Genomic DNA, 20,634 nt, shown 5'->3' with positions numbered 1-20,634 from the left:
TGCAAATAACCAAACTGTCCTAATTCTACACGTGCGGCAGAAACTGCTAGTAGTAATGTTTTCTAGAACTTATACATTAGAGGTAAAGAGTTTAATTCTAAGTACTGCCTGCCAAAGGCATCAGCACTCATGTGTTATCATGTCCCAGCAATGAAGTACCAAAACAGTGCCAGAGTACTTATCACAATAAAGAATGAACTCCAGTTACAAAGAAATCTGACCCCTAGCTTGTTCCTGCTATAAGCCTGATAGTTTCTGATCTCCCAGTTCCCTGAAATTGGCTTTCCAGTTGCAATAAGTAGAGTACTGTAAAAAGAAATAAGAAGTCAAATTTTTTTCAACTTTTATTTAATAAATATAAATTTCCAAAGTACAACTTTTGGATTATAGCAGCTTATCCCCACATAACTTCCCTCCTAACTGCAACCATCCCATCTCCTACTCCCTCTCCCATCCCATTCTTCATTAAGATTAATTTTCAATTATCTTTATATACAGATCAACTTAGTATAGACTAAGTAAAGATTTCAACAGACTGCACCCACACAGACACAAAGTACAGAGTACTGTTTCAGTACTAGTTTTACCGTTAATTCACATAGTACAACACATTAAGGACAGAGATCCTATATGAGGAGTAGGTGCACAGTGCTCCTGTTGTTGATTTAACAATTGACACTCTTATTGATGATGTCAGTAATCACCTGAGGCTCTTGTCATGAGCTGCCAAGGCTATGGAAGCCTCTTGAGTTCACCAACTCCGACCTTATTTAGACAAGGCCATAGTCAAAGTGGAAGATCTCTCCTCCCTTCAGAGAAAGGTACCTCCTTCTTTGATGGCCTGTTCTTTCTGATGGGATCTCAATCACAGAGATCTTTCATTTAGGTCATTTTTTTTGCCACAGTGTCTTGACTTTCCATGCCTGAGAAACTCTCATGGGCTTTTTAGCCAGATCTGAATGCCTTAAAGGCTGATAATGAGGCCAGAGTGCTGTTTAGCAAATCTGCCATTCTATGAGTCTGCTGTGTATCAGAATTGCTTCCCATGTTAGATCATTCCCTCCTTTTTAATTCTATCAGTTATTACTAGCAGACATTAGTCTTGTTTATATGATCCCTTTGACACTTAATCCTATCACTATGATCAATTATGAACTGGAACTGATCATTTTGATTAGTGAGATGGCATTGGTACATGCCACCTTGCTGGGATTGAATTGGAATCCACTGGCACGTTTCTAGCTCTACCATTAGGGGTAAATCCGAGTGAGCATGGGCTGAACTGTACATCTGCTCCCTCTCTTATTCCCACTCTTATTTTTAACAGGGATCACTTTTCAGTTAATTTGATCAAGGATCTAAAACCAATTCCTGGGGGCTGGCACAGTGGCTCACTTGGTTAATCCTCCACCTGCAGCACCGGCATCCCATATGGGCACCGGGTTCTAGTCCCAGTTGCTCCTCTTCTAGTACAGCTCTCTACTGTGGCCTGGGAGGGCAGTGAAGGATGGCCCTAGTGCTTGGGCCCCTGTACCTGCATGGGAGACCAGGAAGAAGCACCTGGCTCCTGGCTTCAGATTGGCGCAGCGCTGGCCATAACAGCCATTTGGGGGGTGAACCAATGGAAGGAAGAGCTTTCTCTCTCTCTCTCTCTCTCTCTCTCTCTCTCTCTCTCTAACTCTAGCTGTCAAAAACAAAAACAAAAAAAAATAAAAAAATAGAAAATAAAAAAATAAAACCTATTCCTGGAGAAAGGACAGTCTATTCAACAAATGGTGCTGGGAAAACTAGATTTCCACATGCAGAAGCATGAAGCAAGACCACTACCTTTCACCTTACACAAAAATACACTCAATTCTGAAATTATATCTATAGTATATGTGAACAAATTAGCACATATATTGTAAATAATGTGAGCCAGGTTTCACACTTAGAACAAAAAGAAATTGCAAATAATCAAAGGAATAACTCTAGAATCAACCCTGTGGTTGATTTTCAGACATCACTATGAGTTAATATTTGTATCTCTCTATCAGCATGTATACACATACAAATAAAGCAATAAATATAAATGTATATGCATACCTCATCAGCACATTTACAAATAGGAGGGTCTTTCAGAAAGTTTATAGAAAAGAAAAAGGGCAATGCAAATTTTCAATGAATTTTATGAAGTCCCCTAGTATTCCCTAGCCATATTGTGAGACAGCTTAGAAGTAATTATGCTCCAGACACAAGGGGTAATACCTCGTGACCACATCATAGTTTCAAATACTGTTCTCTGCTGGTCCACTCCCCAATGGCCAAAACAGCCAGAGCTGAGCTGAAACCAGGAGCCTGGAGATTCTTCTGGGTCTCCCACATGGGTTCAGGGGCCCAAGCACTTGGACCATCTTCTACTGCCTTCCCAGACCATAGCAGAGAGCTGGGTGGGAACTGGAGCAGCTGGGGCTCGAACTGGTGCCCATATGGGATGCCAGTGCTGCAGGCCAGTGCTTTAACCAGCTGCACCACAGCACCGGCCCCTCACAAATTCTTTGATACTTTCCTTTAGCATAGCTGGATTTAATGACTTTCTAATATAAATAATATGGAAAGGGAAAAATGGCAACTGTGCGATGTAGAAATAGAGCAGACATCACTTTGACCAGTCACTAAATGCAGCCAGCAATCAAGGTTACCATCACCAGTAATAAGTTTTATTGACAGTATTGACTCCCTGATATAATGCAATAAGAAGATGATGTCACCTCTTTTAATATACATCTCCAAATCCATAATCTCAAACCAATCATGTGAGAAATGATTAGAAAAAAGTATCAAGGTCATGAAAGACAAGAGAAAACTGAGAAGCTGTCACATATTGAAAGATATGTGACACATATAATATAGGACACAACAATGTAGTGTCCTAGACTGGATCCTGAAACATCAAAAGAGCATTAGTGAATAAATCGGGTAAATCTGAATAAATTCTATAGCCTAGTTAATATGATTACATCACTGTCGATTTCTTAATTTTAATAAATGTACCATTGTTGTCTATTGTGTTATATATTATGTTATATATTAGGGCAATCTAGGTGAAGGGAATATGGGAACTCTGTTAACTTGTGGCTTCATAACAAAATGCCATAGACTAGGTAGCTTAAACAACAGAAATTTATATTCTCACATGTATGGAGACTGGACATTGCATATTAAGGTACTGATGGTCTGTTATAATGAGGGCTCTCCTCCTGGCTTGTGGACAGTCAATGTAATTGTTAATTTTAGGTGTCAATTTGATTGGATTAAGGCACATCAAGACACTTGGTAAAGCATTATATGGGTGTGTCTGTGAGGATGTTTCCAAGTGAAGTTTGCATATGAATCTGAATGGACCAGGTGGGAAGACTCCACCTCAATATGGTTAGGCACCATCAATTAGCTGGGAGTCTGGAGAAACTACTAATTGCAGAATGAAAATTGGTTTCTCACTCTGAGTTGGGACATGCTTGACCTGCTCAACTCCTGGCTTTGGACTCAAGGACTTATACCAGTTGCCTCTTGCCAGTATTCAGGTTTTTAGCTTTGAACTGGGAGTAACACCACAGCTTTCTTGGTTCTGAGACCCTAGGACTCGTACTGGCCACCAACTGGAATGCCAGGTTCTTCAGCCTACAGACAACCTGTTGTTGGCTGCCATGATCATGTGAGCCAATTCTCCTAATAAATCCCCCCTCATATATCCATGTACATATCCTATTGATATAGAACCCTTGCTGATACAGCCACCTCCTCAGTACATCCTCACATGGCTTTTCCTCAGCACATGGTCACAAGGGGATAGAGAGACAGAATGGAAAGGGGAGAACCCTCTGTCTCAAAATAGCAGTAATCCCTTCAGGTCACAGCCGGCCCTTATTAACTTCATTTAACTTTAATAGGGCCCCATCTCCAAACTTCTCCTCAGTGGGGTTAGGGTTTCAATATTTGGGTTTTGGTAGAACACAAACATTCAGTAGATGACAACCCTGTGCTATCTTTGCAATTTCTCCATAAATCTGAAATTATTCCAAATCAAAATTAAAATGTAAAACAGAATGGCCGGCGCTGTGGTTCAATAGGCTAATCCTCCGCCTTGCAGCACCGGCACACCGGATTCTAGTCCCAGTCGGGGCACCAGATTCTGTCCCGGTTGCCCCTCTTCCAGGCCAGCTCTCTGCTGTGGCCAGGGAGTGCAGTGGAGGATGGCCCAAGTGCTTGGGCCCTGCACCCCATGGGAGACCAGGAGAAGCACTGGCTCCTGCCTTCGGATCAGCGCGGTGCACCGGCCACGGCGGCCATTGGAGGGTGAACCAACGGCAGAGGAAGACCTTTCTCTCTGTCTCTCTCTCTCACTGTCCACTCTGCCTGTCAAAAAAAAATAAAAAAATAAAAAAATTTAAAAAAACAGAATGAAAAGGTAAGATGATAAATGCAATGGAGTCATTATGGTTTTTCCTCATATGATAGTCTGTTTTGATGCTATTTATAATAGCTAAATATGATCCTCACAACTTAGTTGTCACCACTTGTGTTTCCATAAACACTAATCTGCCCACAAGTGTTTGCATGCATTGCGGTATAGCAGGAAGATGACTTTACTTGTGAAACACATAAGTTGCTCATAAAGAACTTACAACTGATGTTTTTATTAATGTATTATAAAATGTTATATGTATGCCAATAAATAGACATCACTAAAGCCATGAATTACAAAATCTCTTTTTGACAGCAGTCCAGTTTTACAAGGTCAGTAAGTAATGTAGAAAAAAAAGTCAGTCGTTTAAGATAGAAAATTATTTCTGAAGATGTTTATTCCTGTTGCCTTTTCCTCTAGTATTAAAAAACCCACACAAGTAAATGCAAACTAACTAATTTCAGTGGTTTGTTAATAATCAGTCTGCAGTGAATTAAACCTGAATTCATTCTGTTATATGTTTTTGGCAGCTTGGAACTCTATATATTTTAGTTTTTCTCTATTCCCTAAATGCAGATTGCTTGATGGTGTGTAAGAGAGCTAATTAGATATAAATACCAACCAGCACCCAAATAACAAGGATCATAATGATCATACAGTGAACAGCTGTGCCATTCGATAAATTGGTTTCTTTTCTAATACTGCAGCAATTCAAACATTTTCTAGCTCCAAAAATGTTTTTCCCCTTCATAGGCCAGATTCAATTTAAAAAAAAAAAAAAAAAAAAAAAAAACCTCTTGCTAATGCAGGACTTCAGAAGTCCAGAAAACTCTAAAGCTTTGTAAACTTTTGTTACAAAAGCTGGTCAAAATTCTTATTGATTCTGGCCTTCTCTGATTTCTTAACTGTTAGTAGAACAGCACATAGGAGTAATGCTTATGGGATCTGAGTAAGAAGGGAATACTAGAGTATAATTGACGATTCAGAAATAAATAGCTGTATTCTATGAAACTGAGCCTTATTCATTTTGTTTGTTTTGCGTTATTATGTTCTGTTTGATATATCATTCAAAAGGTTTGGGGCAGTGCTTCAACATCCCTTTAGAAGGACAGCTCTATGTCTGATATAATTCAATACACATTTATTTTGTGTCTAGTTGGTGCCTAGTGTTATTTTAATACTGGTAAACCAGAGACGCATTGCTCCTCATTCCTTCAAGGTGCTAACATTCTAAGCTGGAACAAAGACCAAAACCCCTTAATATTATTTAACAAAATAAATGCAAATTGTTTTTTCTGTTAGTGATAAAAGAGTGTGGCACTGTCTTAGTAAATAATGGAGGACTCAGGAATTACCTGAAATAAATATATCAGGAAGGCTTCTATGAGGTGAAGACATATAATCCAAGACTGAATCTAAGCTGAGGAGGAACCACTCCATGCCTACACAGGGAAGACAACAGCAGAAATGCATGCTACTTGCTTTGTGATCATGTGTCTCAGTAATGTTCAGAAGTTATGGAAAACAACTGACGACTTGTAGAGAAAAATGGTTCTTGAATGCCTTGATACCCTCCTGAAATTCCACTAAAATCATAGCAACAAAAATTAAAGCAGGAAGGGGGTCCAATATTAATAGGACCAGAAGATTAGGGAGAGAAATAACAAGAAACAAAATGTTGCAATCTGGAAAGCAGATGGATGAATGGAAATTGACATGACACACTCAGAAAAGCTGAATCCCAAAACTTCACTGGAAGAAGCGAAGGAACAGTAAGATGTACATAATGGTACCTCTAAAATAACCAGGAAAATGTAGTGCCTGTAACCTCTAGAAGGTGAAGGAGGCTAAAGGCAGGGAAATTGGTTTTAAATGTTTATGCCAATTTATCAGAAGAGTTAGAATCCAAGTCACTTATCTGTTTCATGTAACTGGTATTCTGCCCTTTCTTTACCCATTGAAAAACGAGGGAAGTCAATGCTTCAGAGAAGGTAAAATAAGGGATCTCTGAAATGGGAAGATACTAGGGATGACCAAAGATTGCAATACTGTATTTAACACAAGGATTGTTTAAAAGCTCACATGTTGAATATTAAGAATACCATCATTCTTCTCCCACTATAATTCCGATGACGGCCAGGTCTATACCCTAGAGGAAGGAAATTAAAAAATTTGTATTTCCCCATGGAACGATTTAACCAGATCACATGGTTAAATGTGACCGGAAGCCTCAACCAAAAAAACTCATCTTGCACACAGAGCTTCCAATCTGATCTTAGAAGGTTCAATATGAAGTGGCTGTCAAGTATAACTAGACATTTGAGAATAGTCTGCAAAATAACAGCTGAATATCAATAAAACTAGACCCAATCAAGCAACTTGGAGGAAAAGGAGTATAAATGAAAACATGATTTTTAAAATCTAGTATCTTCAAAGGGATAAATCATTGACCCATGAAATGAGAACCATTTTCTGTAAAAGATAAATTAGGGGCAGGTGTTGTGGCATGGAAAATTACACTGCCACTTGGATGCCTGCATCCCATATCAAAGTGCCTATTCAAGTCCCAGCTACTTCACTTCCGATCCTGGTTCCTGCTAATACACCCTGGGAGGCAACAGATGAAGACTCATGTGGCTGGGTCCCTGTTACCCAAATGAAAGACCCAGATGGAGTCCTTGGCTTCTAGCTGCAGCCAGGCACAGCCCTGGCTCCTGTGGGCATTTGAAGAGTGAACCAGCAGATGGAAGATGTTTCTCTCTCCCTGTGCGTGTGTGTATGAAAAAAAATAAACATTTAAAAAACAAAAAGAAACATTAAAATAATAAAGAGTTCTTGAAAATTCAATACAGTGTGTCACATATGAAGCTCAACAAGAAGGGTTAAAAGATAAAGTTCCAGACATATCCCAGAAAGCAGAGCAGAAAAGGCACAGAGAGGGCCTGTCATTGTGGCATAGCTATGATTTTAGTGGAATTTCAGGAGGGTATCAAGGCATTCAAGAACCATTTTTCTCTACAAGTCGTCAGTTGTTTTCCATAACTTCTGAACATTACTGAGACACATAAGGTCCCTGCCGGCGATACTGGCATCCCAAATGGGTTTGGGTTCATGGCTTGGCTGCTCCACTTTCATTCCAGCTCCCTGCTAATGCACATGGGAAGGCAGCAGCAGATGATCCAAGACCTTGGGCACCTGCAACCACATGAAAGAGCTGGAAGAAGCTCCTGGTTCCTGGCTTCAGCCTGGCCCAATCCTGGTTGTTGTGGCCATTTGGAGAGTGAACCAGAGGATGGAAGATTGCTGTCTCTGTCTCTCCCTCTCTCTGTGTAACTCCACCTTCCAAATAAATAAATAAATAAATAAATAAACAGCTTTTTTTTTTAAAAAGGCATAGATCTAAAAATGGGAGAGGAAAGATAACAAAACAAAAAAATCAGAAGAGTTATCCAAGATATACAAGATTCAAATAATAAGAGTTGCAGAAAGAATATAGAAATCAGAGGGAAGAAAATAATCAAGGAAATAAACTGAGGAAATTTCCCCAGCCTGAAGCACATGAATTTCCAGATTGAAATGACTCATAAAATGCTGAACACAGGCCGGCACCGTGACTCACTTGGCTAGTCCTCCACCTGCGGTACCGCCACCCTGGGTTCTAGTCCTGGTTGGGGCACTGGTTCTGTCCTGGTTGCTCCTCTTCCAGTCCAGCTCTCTGCTATGGCCCAGGAAGGCAGTGGAGGATGGCCCAAGTGCTTGGGCCCTGCACCCACATGGGAGACCAGGAGAAGCACCTGGCTCCTGGCTTCAGATCGGCACAGCGCACAGTGGTGGCCATTTGGGGGGGTGAACCAACGGAAGGAAGACCTTTCTCTCTCTCTCTCTCTTTCACACTAACTCAACCTCTTCAAAAAAATGCTGAACACAGTGCACAAAAAGACACATCATCATGAAATTTTAGAAAACTGGAGGAAATAAAGAGGTCCTAAAAGTTCCAGGGAGATGGAACATGTTTCATACTCAGGATCTTATCTCAGAATGGTATCAGGCTTCTCCACAATGCTGGAAAATAGCTAGAAGACAGTGAAATCATGGAAGTATGGTTACTTTCTGAGAACTGTTTCTATGAAATACATGAAATATATTCTATTCATATTAACAAGAAATTTAAAAATCAAGAGATAATTATTTTGAACCTAGATTTCTATGTTTATGAGCTATCTATCAAGCCATCAGTAGAATAAAAATATGCACTGTCAAAAACTGTGCCACCCAGGTGTACCTCCCTGGACAGCCACTAAAGCATATGCACCACTAAAACTGGGTAAATACCAAGAAGAGGAAGAAAACACAGTCTTCATCACACATACACACACACACACACACGTTCTCAGAAGCACAATAAAAAGAGGAAATTGTACTTGCATTATCAAAGGCTTACCTAATTGGGGAATGTATGGAATTTAGTGACACTGTTGTTCATTTTATTAACAAGATCAATATTGAGATCTGTATTAAAACACACTGTAATGATTTGAAGTCCTGCCATTTATATCTAGGTCTTCTGTATAACAAATGCAAACTTTTTACTCGGGAATATTCACAGAGGGATAGTGACCAGCTTCATGTGCAATGGAGTTTGTGGCAAATGAGTCATATAATCATTCCCTCATCAGCACCAAATGAATATCTTCAAAAAGATTTTAAATAATGTAGCCGGTGTACAAAAGTGTAAAGGTTACAACTGAAAAATTCAAGTTGATAAACTTTGTGCTGATAGATTTAGTGGCATGACACATGCATTTATCCATTTAAAACCTGAGTCATATTAAATCTCAGTGGAAAAAAGGTACATTATAATTTTATGTATTTTATTTCATGGAACAAATTATTTTCTCATAAGTAAAACAGAGAAAATATAATGCATAATAACATAAAAGTATATAGGAAAACATAAGCACAAAATAAAATAAAAATCACATGTAATACCACTACTCACAGATAAATCTGTTAATATTTCATCAGGTTGATATATATATTTTTACAGACTTCTTTCTAAGCAAATAGAGTGTGTGTTTTTGTATAAATTTTCCAAAAATTTAACTATATACTACATATTCTATTTTAACTTGATTTTTGAAAAAAATCTAAAACTATGATCTTTTTACTATGTCAATAAATATACTTCAGTATTATGATTTTAATGTGGTATAGAATTCATTCATAAAAATTCAGTCATAATTTACATAATCAGCCTTCTGCTACAGTGTATTGGAATGGTTTAGAGGTGGTTCATTCCCCAAAGGTTTGCACGTTGGAAGCTTGGTTCCCAGTGTGGCAATGTAAGAGATGATGGAATCTTTAACAGCTGGGCCAAGTGTGAATTAATCAAGTCATTGGGCTGTTGCTCTTAGAAGAAATTAGCACTGTTCCTACACAGTGAGTTAATGTCTATAAGCACTACTGATTATATATAAATTTAACAACAAAAAAAGAAAGGAGGGAGTAAGGCAAGCATTATGTTTTAAGAAATGTATCTATGAACTACTTGAAATCTGTTTTCTTTATATTAACAAAGAATTAATAAGAAAAAGTAATACTGTGCCACCCTAGACGTCATTTCCTGCCTCACCTTGTGATGTCTTGTACACATGCTCCCACCTTTATGATGTCATCTGCCACTAGGTACTCACCAGAGCTGAGCGGAAGTGAGTACCCTGCCCTTGGGCCTCCAGGACTGGGAGCAAAATAAACTGTTTTTGTTTATAAAGTGCTCAACTTAAAGTGTTTTGCTACAGCAATAAAAATGGACCAAGGCATTCTTTCTAATATGTCTTGATTATGAATTAAGGTTTTATGAACATCATTGTGTACCCATCTTTGTCTATATCTGTGATTATTGCTGTAAATAAATTCCTAAAATTATAGTTTCTGATTAAAACAATCCTTCTTACACTCTGATATAACAATTCTATCTCTAGAAATTTAATGTAGAAAAATAATTATGGCTCCTTTTGTGTATTTTAAAATCCATTTTAAATCCTAAAATGTTGAAGTTATTTTATTTTAGTAAACTCACAAAAATTTACACTTCAATTCAATCCCCATCTCCATCATAGCTCATCGATATAAGGGAGGGTTTAAGAAGTTGTGTAAATTACCCGTGGAAGTAGTTTCTACACACCTGTGATAGGATAAAACTTCATGCTGAGATATGGTGTTGAATCTAACTGGCAGATTCTGTTCATATAGGAGAACAGGATAAGATATATCTCAAAGACTAAATTGAGAGGGACAAGTTTTGTCACTGAAAAGAAAATGGCTTGATCTTTCCAATAAAAGATAACGCTTTGATCATTCCATTATAAAGGCTCTCTACCCAACCAAGAACATTATAGATTATCTGTCTATAAGCTGAATAAGTACACCTTACTTTCTCCATCTCTGCTTCATTGCCTCCATAAATCATTTAACTAACATAATTATATCTATACAGTTTTGCTCTAAAGCAACTAAGCAGACAGGTTATATTATAAGTAATGAAAACCATATCCAAAACAGTCTGTAGAAAGGAAGAGGGTATGTGTCTCAGTTGCTAAATCCATTTTGTTAATGAACATGTTGGTTGTCACATCTCCCTTCTCAGTGAGTTTTTCAAAACTGTTCTTCTGAGGTCCTTGTTAAAAACGCAGGCTTCTGGAGTTTCCCTAGACCTTGTGAATAAGATGCTTTTGGGGTAGAGACTTGAATTTACATTTTTAAATATATTTTTCTAGGTGATACTTCTTTATACATGCATCTGAAAACTAATACTCAATGATTTCATAGCACATCAATAAACCTTTACATTTCTAAGGACAGAATAATAAATGGAAGTATAATACAAAAAAGGACGAGGGTAGTAAATAGGTCACAAATGTTCACTTGCGTAATCATTAAATATGAAACATTCATATAATACTTACATGCATGAACACACATGTCCATACACAGCCATGCACTACTTAATGACACAGATATTTTCAGCAATGTTTCACTATATAATTTCTTCAATGAATTAACATTATGGAGTGTACTTACACAAACCTAGATGACATAGGTCAATCAAGTTAAGATATCCTCTTGATGAAGTCAAGAGTCATGGTAAACATGAGATGTACGAGATTGCTGATAGTAGAACACAACATACTGTTTTACTGTAAATTTTTTTTCTGATAAGTAGGAGTACACTCTAAAACAATGATATAATGGACTATAGTAAATATAAAAACCAAGAATAGTCATTTATTATCATTATCAAGCGTTATGTACTGTACATGATTGTATGCGTTGCACTGTTACACAACTGGCAACATAGTAGGTTTATTTACACCAGGAATCTCAACAAACTTGTGAGTGACACATTGTGCTATAATATTACAACATCTACAGTATCATTAGATTGGAATTTCTCATCTCCATTATAATCTTATGAGAGCACAACTGTATATGCAGACTGACATAGACAAAACTGTCAATATGCAGTGCGTGATTATATGGAGTAGTACTTTATTGGCTTTTGACAATTTTCATAATTGATATTAAATATGAAAAAGTAGAATATTTAAGTTCCATAGTAAAATACCACTGTATATTATATATTAAATATCAGTAGATATTTTTACAAGGATGTATCTTTCAATAAGTATTCTTATTTCCTCAATAATGGGAAAACAGAATTTTATATGGACAAGGGAAACAATATAAACAGATGGCAATTCCAAGTTCTTTGTTGCTTAGTGCGCTCATATAACAAGATCAAGACAAAGGATTATAAGTGGAAGTGGTACATGAAAATTGGAAGGAGTCTTCCTATAAGGAGTAGAACTGGTAGTCCATTTCTTTCTCACCTGCCAAGATGAGACCCAGCACCAGATAGCGACCAAAGGCTCTTACACCCTGGCCAGTGCTTACAGACATAACTTCTAGACCTGCCTCAGAATCAGGAAGAAAGCTGAACCCTAATGGAACAAACTCTTGTTTCAGCCTGCATCTCTACCAGTGGGGTGTAGGGCTGGCATAAAACTCAGAGACTGTGCAGTCTCCTGCAGATATGAGACCCGGGTGTGACTTTCATTATAGTCAGTCTGGTCAGCCAAGACACTGTCTATATGCACCACAACCTTGGGCAGACAGTGAGGAGTAAGACTTCAACCACAGAGGAGTAGGGCAAGAAAGTGAGCTCAGGGCTTGGCCTTGGAGCTCAGTGCTCATCCCACAGTGGTGAGACCCAACACCAGATAGAGCTGAAAGCCTAGATATCTAGGTTAGAACTTACAGACAGAGCCTCTAGACCTGCCCCATAATCACATGGAGACCTGTGCCCTAGTACAGCAGACTTATGTTTCAGTCTACATTACCACCACACTTTTGTGACCCTAAAACATACGCATGAGACTGCACATGGTCCTGTGCCTGTGACATTCATGTACAGCTCAGCTTAATGTCAGCTGGGTGGTCCAGGGACTTCTTGATCACTCTTTTACCATCCTCAGGCAGAAAGCAAGGAGCAAGATTCCAACCACTGAGGAGTAAAACACAAAAATGAACACAGGACTGTGTCTTAGAACTCAGTGCCATGCTGGTAAAATCTAACACCGGGCAGAGCCAGACAGTTCTGGTTCCCAGGTCAATGCCTGTGGTTAGAGTTTCCGGGGTATAGCAGTGCCAGTTGGTGATTTGTGGCCTCTGATAATCAGACTAATATTCCAGTCCACATCATCTATGACTAGTTGTAGTGATCTCATGATATTAGTCTACCTTAGCAGCATACAGCACATAGCAGCATGGGCCTTTGTTCTATCTCCAAGATATGAACTGTAGGCTCCAAGTGTGATCTGGCATTATGGTGTTAATGGTCAGGCCACTTTCCTCCTATTTCTCCCCTAATCCCAGGCAGCACAACATGGAGTGAGTAATTGTCCAGTTGGGGGTAGAAAAGGGAGGTAGGTGTCAACTCATTGCATAGGAAGCCAGGGATAGTTCTTCTACAATGAAGATCTTGGACAAAGTCTCCATGGTAGGCCCCAGCCAGAGAATTGCATAACTGGATTATACTTTTTAAACACTTCCCATTTCATTCTGAACAACACAGCAACTGTGAGTTTGAGACAAACCTGGGATAGAGGCATCCTCTAATGATGAAATAGCAACAGTACCCCAAAAACAGATTTGCAGCAAATCTCAACTTAGCACAGCAATTAGTGTTGAAATAGCAGAAGTATCAACAGGCTCAAAGAAAATGAGCAGACTGCTTAGAACTTCTGAAAGGAAAAATACAAAGCCACATTATGAACACTGGAAAAACTACCTAATCTTTCAACACACAAATAACATCACAGGCCAGCAAACATTCAAGGGTAATGGTGACCTCACCTAGTGAATAAAATAAGATGTTTAAGAACCAACCAGAGAGCAACTGATATCTGGAAACCCTAAGATGCAGAATTCAAATGATGAAAATTTCAGAAGGCAGAAAACTCACTCTAGGAGTAATTATACAAAAAAATTCAGAATGCTCTAATATTGCAAACATATACAAAACTATTCATATGTTTAGTAGAAAGACTTAAAAAGCAATTATAATAATTACATTAATATGTTAAAGAAGAGGCACTATATAAAGTAGTAAAATGGAAGAATTAACACTCAAAATGTATAAAGAACTCAAGAAACTCAACAACAACAAAACAGTCTAGTGAATAAATGGGTAAAAAAAGGGCTAGTGCTGTGGAGTGGTGTGTTAAACCACTGCCTGCCGTACCAGCATCCCATATGAGTGCTGGTTAGAGTCCCGACTGCTCCACTTCCAAATAAGCTCCCTGCTAATGCACCTGGGAAGGCTGCAGAAGATGGACCAATTCCTTGGGCCCCTGTACCCACATGGGAGAGCAAGATGAAGTTCCTGGCTTCTGGTTTCAGCCTGGCCCACCCCTGGCTGATATGGCCATTTAGGAAGTGAACAAATGTATGGTCTCTCTCTCTCTCTCTCTCTCTTTCTTTGTAACTCTGTATTTCAAATAATAAATACACATTTTAAAAAGAGAAATGGGCAAAGGAAATGAACAGGCATTTTTCAAAGGACGAAATACAAATGGCCAACAGACACATGGAAAAAGCTCAAGATGACTACCCATCAGGGAAATGCAAATAAAAACCACAATGAGGCTTCACCTCACAATAGTTTGAATAGCTATCATCCAAAAATCAAAAAAATAACAAATGCTGACAAGGATATGGAGAAAAAGGTACCCTAATGCACTGCCTGTGGCAATGTAAAATAGTACAACCATTATGGAGACAGTATGGAGATTCCTCAATAATCTGAAAATTTATTCTGCCATATGACCCAGCTATCCCATTTCTGGGGATTTGTCCAAAGGAAATGAAATCAGGATATGAAAGAGTAACCTGTACCCCCATATTTGTAGCACTTCAATTCACAATAGCTAAAATATAGAATTAACTCACATTCCATCAACCAATGACTGGATAACGAAAATCTGGCATATAAACAAGATGGAATACTACTCAGCTTTAAGAAAGAATGAAATCATGTGTTTTGCAACAAATTAGATACAACTGGAGACCAAAATGCTTAGTGAAATAAGCCAGACTCAAAAAGACAAATACCACACATTTTTCTGATTTGTGGTAGCTAAGATATAGAGTACCAAAAAATGTAATGATATTAGTGAAATTGACATCTTGAGATTTCATTATTGTTTATAGCCTTTGACCACATTCCTGAGGAACAGCAGTCTTTCTACTTTTTACTTCTTGAATTCTTTACTTCATAGAGGATTAAGCCTGTGATTATAAAGTAAAATGAATGTATGTTATCACAAAAATTAAAAAGAAAAAGAAATAAAAGGGTAGGTAGGTATCATTATGTGCTCAAAATTGTATTTATGAAATATGTGAAATCTGTTCTCTTCACATTAATAAATAAATCAAGTGTGGGGAATAATAGAGTTCAAATGTAGAGTTTAATAGCATTTTAATCTATTTATTCTTTTCCAATATTTATAACCAATTATAAGTTGCTATAATTTCAAAATATGTTGTTATAAACAGGATTTTTGTAAGTCTCATGATAATCACAAAGCAGAAAAATATATTTGACACCACAAAAATAATAAGCAAGGAGTTTAAAACACACTGGAGAAAAATCACTTAAACACAAAGGTAGATTGTCAGAGGGACAAAAAGAAATAAAGGAACTATAATAAAACTAGAAAACAAGTATACAAATGGGAGTAGTAAGACCTTACCTATCAATAATTACCTTTAATGTAAAGGAATAACATTTTTCCAGTCAAAAGTTACAGAGTGAATTGATTACAAACAAGATCGAATTATATGCTGCTTAGAAGAAACTCACGGCTGGCACCGTGGCTTAACAGGCTAATCCTCCACCTTGCGGCGCCAGCACACCGGGTTCTAGTCCTGGTTGGGGCGCCGGATTCTATCCCAGTTGCCCCTCTTCCAGGCCAGCTCTCTGCTATGGCCCGGGAAGGCAGTGGAGGATGGCCCAAGTGCTTGGGCCCTGCACCCGCATAGGAGACCAGGAGAAGCGCCTGGCTCCTGGCTTCGGATCAGCGAGATGCGCTGGCTGCGGCAGCCATTGGAGGGTGAACCAGCGGCAAAAAGGAAGACCTTTTTCTCTGTCTCTCTCTCACTATCCACTCTGCCTGTCAAAAAAAAAAAAAAAAAAGAACGAAAAAAAATTAAAAAAAAAGAAGAAGAAACTCACTTCATCTCTAAGGATACTCACAGACTGATAGTAAAGTGATGATTGAATAGATAGGCCATACAAACGAACCCAAAGAGAAAACAGGAGTAACCATACTCATATTAGATAAAATAAACTTTAAATTAAAAGCAAAAATAAAGAGACAAAGGAAGTCAGTACATAATACAAAATAAGTTAATTAATCCAGAGAAAATTAAAATTATAGATATATGTGCACCAAATATTAGAGCACCCAAATATATCAAGTAAATAATAATAGACACAAAGGAAGACATAGATTTCAACTAAATAATAAGGAACTTTAAAACCACACTTTCAGCAATGAACACATCATCCAAACAGAAAATCAGCAAAGAAACAACAGAGTTAAATCATATCCTAGAACAACTGGACCTATTAAACATAACAACAACAGAATATTTTATTCATCAGCAGCAGGATATGCATTCTTCCTAACAGCACATGGAATATTTTCTAGAACTGATAACATGATAGATCATAAAACAAATCTCAGCAAATTTTTAAACTTTGAAATATTGAGTATCTTCTATAACAACAGTGCTAGAAATCAGTAATAAATCAATAAACATACAAGAATTTAATGACAACAGAAAAAATAAGAAAAATGGAAACCACATAAATATTTGGAAATTAAGTTACTCCTTAATAACCAATAGATCAAAAAAGAAATTAAAAAGGAAATTTAAAAATTTCTTGAAACAGATTAAAACGGAAACACAACATAGCAAAACCTATGAGATACAGAAAAAGCAGTACAAAGGGAGACGTTTTTAACAAATCAATACCCACATCAGAAAAGCAGAAAAATATCAAATGAATAAGCTATCTCTGTACCTAAAGGAGCTAGAAAAACAGGAACAACCTTAATGCAAAATTAAAAGGAGCAAATAAATAATAAATATAAAACAGAAATAACAGAAGTACAGATGAGCAAAAATACAAAATATCAACAAAAACAGCTGGTTCTTCAACAGATAAGCAAAATTGGTAAAGCCTTATCCAGACTAAGGGGAAAAAAGAAAACTCAAATAAATAAAATCAGAGGTTAAAAGGGAGATGATTGACATAACAGAGATACAAAAGATCATTAGAGATTATTATGAATAATTATACATCAATAAATTTGATATCCTAAAGGAATGAACAAATTCATGCACACATAGATTTAGCAAGATTGAATCATGAATAAATAAAATACCTAAACAGACCAGTGATGAGTAATTATATTGAATCAGTGACTAAAAAGTCTCCCATTTAAAAAAAGTACAAAATAGATGGCTTCACTGCTAAGTTCTATAAAATATTTTAAAAATAGCTAATACTAATTCTTTTTAAATTATTCCAAGAACTAGAAGAAGGAATTCTTTCAAACTCATTGTGCAAAGCCAGCATTATTCTGATAGCAAAATCAGATAAGAGCATAACAGAAAAGAAAGACATAGTCCAGTATCTTTGACGAATACAGATGCAAAAATCCTCAACAAACCAGATACAACAGCATTGTGGAAAGATTATTCACCATGATCAAATGGAATTCATACCGGAGATGCAAAGATGATTCCACATATACAAATCAATAAATATAATATGCCTCAGAAATAAAATGAACAGGAACAATATGATTATGTCAATAGATACAGAAAAAGCAATGATAATGTTCAATATCTCTTCACGATAAAAACTCTGAGCAAGTCAGAGATACAAGGAACGTGTCTCAACAAAGACCACATGTATCATGCCAATGGAGGAAAAAGCCAAAGGCTTTTTCTTTAACATAGTACTGGATGTCCTAGCCAGAGAAATTAGATGAGAGAATGAAACAAAGAGCATCCAAATCTGAAAAGAGAAAGTCTGATTGCCACTATTTGCAGATGATATGATCCTATGTATGGAAAATCCCAAAGACTCAACCAAAGAAATCCAATATAACTAATAAATTAACACCATATTTTTCAGGATACATCAACATACACAAACCAATACCCTTATTATACAAATGGAAAAGTATCTGAGAAAATCAAGAAAACAATCCCATTTTCACTAGCTAGACAAATACAAAATACCTAGGGATAAATATAACTATAGAGGTGAAAGATCTCTACCATGAAAACCATAAAACACTGATGAAATTAAATAGGATATAATGAAATTAAAATATATTTCATGTTCATGGATAGGAAGAGTCAATATTGTTAAAAACAGATTCAACACAATCCCACTCAAAATAATACTGACATTGCTTCACAGAAGTAGAAAAATAATCCTGAATTTTTTATGGAGTCACACACACACACAAATATAAACACACACACACAAATAGGCAAAGCAATCTTAAGCAAATGGAACAAACCAGGAAACATTACATTACTTACTTTTTAAGATACACTACAAAGCTAAATTAATTAAATTAATTAAAACAGGATAATATTAGCACAACAACAGGCATACAAACAGTGGGATAAAATAGAGACTCTAGTAGTAAACCCACACATCTACAGCCAACTGATCTTTGGCAAAGGTGTTAAGATCATGCATTGGAGAACTGGCAGTCTTTGCAACAATGACATTGAGAAAATTGGATATTCACAAGGAGAAAAATAAAACTAGGTCTATATTTTTCTTCATATATATAAATAAACTCAAAGTGAATAAAGACCTAAATGTAAGACCCAAAACTATCAAACTATTGGAACAAAACACAGTGGAAATACTTCTGGACATGCAATGGGTAGGAATTTTTGAATCAGACCTCAAAAGCATAGGTAACAAAAGCAAAAATAAATAGGATTTCATTAAACTACAAAGCTTCTACACAGTAAAGGAAACATTAACAGAGACTATTTACAACATTGGAGAATATATTTGCAAGCCATACATCTGATAAGGGATTGACAACCAGAATATAAAAGAAAATCTAATGACACAGTATCAAGTAAGTAAATTGTCCAATTAAAAACAGACAATAGATCTGAATAGAGATTCTTCAAAGGAATACATAAAATAATCATCATATGTGTGCAAAAATCAAAGTCACTAATCATCAAGGAAATGCATATCAAAACCACAATGAGATATAAACTCATTACAGTTAGATAGGTTATTATCAAAAAACAAACGGTAACAAGTGCTGCTGAGGATGTACAGAAGAATTGCACATTCATAATAAAAATATAAATTATTATAACTATCATGGAAAACAGTATAATAGTTCCTCAAAATCTAAAAGTAAAACAACCACATAGATTCAGCAAACCCACTACTACGTACAAATGCAGAGGAATGGAATCAGTCTGTTGGCCCATCCTTCCCTCAGCCTCAGCCGACAGAAGCCACAGTGGCATCTCCCTGACTGGGTTCTGAGGAGAATGAAGCTCCCATTCTCGTTGTGAGCTCAGCCCCCAGGTGTCTCCAGGCCAAGGCATCTGGTTAGTCCTCCTGGCAATGGAGGAGGAGAGCATAAGTGCAGGGAACTATGGCGCTTCACATGGGTCATAAGGATGGATTGGACACCCCCTGGCCTCTTGGAGGTGGAGTGCAGGAGTTCCACATGCTCTCTGCACCGTGGATAGGCACCCCTTGGCGGCAGTCCCAGTGATCCCAAAATTAACTCCTCTCATTGTTCCAAGCCCTGACTGGAGATTCAGACAAAATAGAGCCGATAACTTGTGCCTGGATTAGGATGGATGGAATTAAGATGAATCAAAGTACAAGGCCGATACACAAAAGACATTTGACTTACTATATGTCAGTAATAATGTGTAAGAAAAATTGAAAATTGAAATCAGTCTGTTGACGGGACTCCTGAACTCCAATTTAATCAGCGCTATTAACAATAGCCAAGAAATGAAAATAACCTGAGAGTATTTCCACTGAAGAATGGATATAGAAAATGCAGTATGTATACACAATGGAGTACTAGAGAGGCATAAAAGGATGAAATTCCATCATTTGCCACAACATGGAGGAAACGGGAGATAATTATCTGAAGTGAAATAAGCCAGACACAGATGACAAGCACCATATGATCTTACTCCAGTGGAATCTAGAAAAGTTAATCTCATAGAAGTTGGTTACTGGAGGCTGGGGAGAGGAAGAGGGAAGAAGGTGTGGGGAAAGATTGATTAATGGATACTATATTATAAATAGGAAAAACAAGCCTTGGTTTTCTATTGTGGAATACAGTGACTACAGATAATAATGTTCTCTCTATATTTATATGTACATAAAATATAGACAAAAGGAATATTTTCACCATAAAGCAATGATACTTGTTTTAAGAAAGATATATTTATCTTGATTTGAACATTATACAATATATTCATGTATTAAAAAAAATCTTAGTACCCCATAAATATGTACAATTTTTACATACCAG

Source organism: Lepus europaeus, chromosome X (assembly GCF_033115175.1).
Source record: "Lepus europaeus isolate LE1 chromosome X, mLepTim1.pri, whole genome shotgun sequence".
Classification (NCBI taxonomy): Eukaryota; Metazoa; Chordata; class Mammalia; order Lagomorpha; family Leporidae; genus Lepus; species Lepus europaeus.
The sequence above is the reverse complement of the archived record's forward strand: the minus strand, read 5'-3'. Positions refer to the sequence as shown.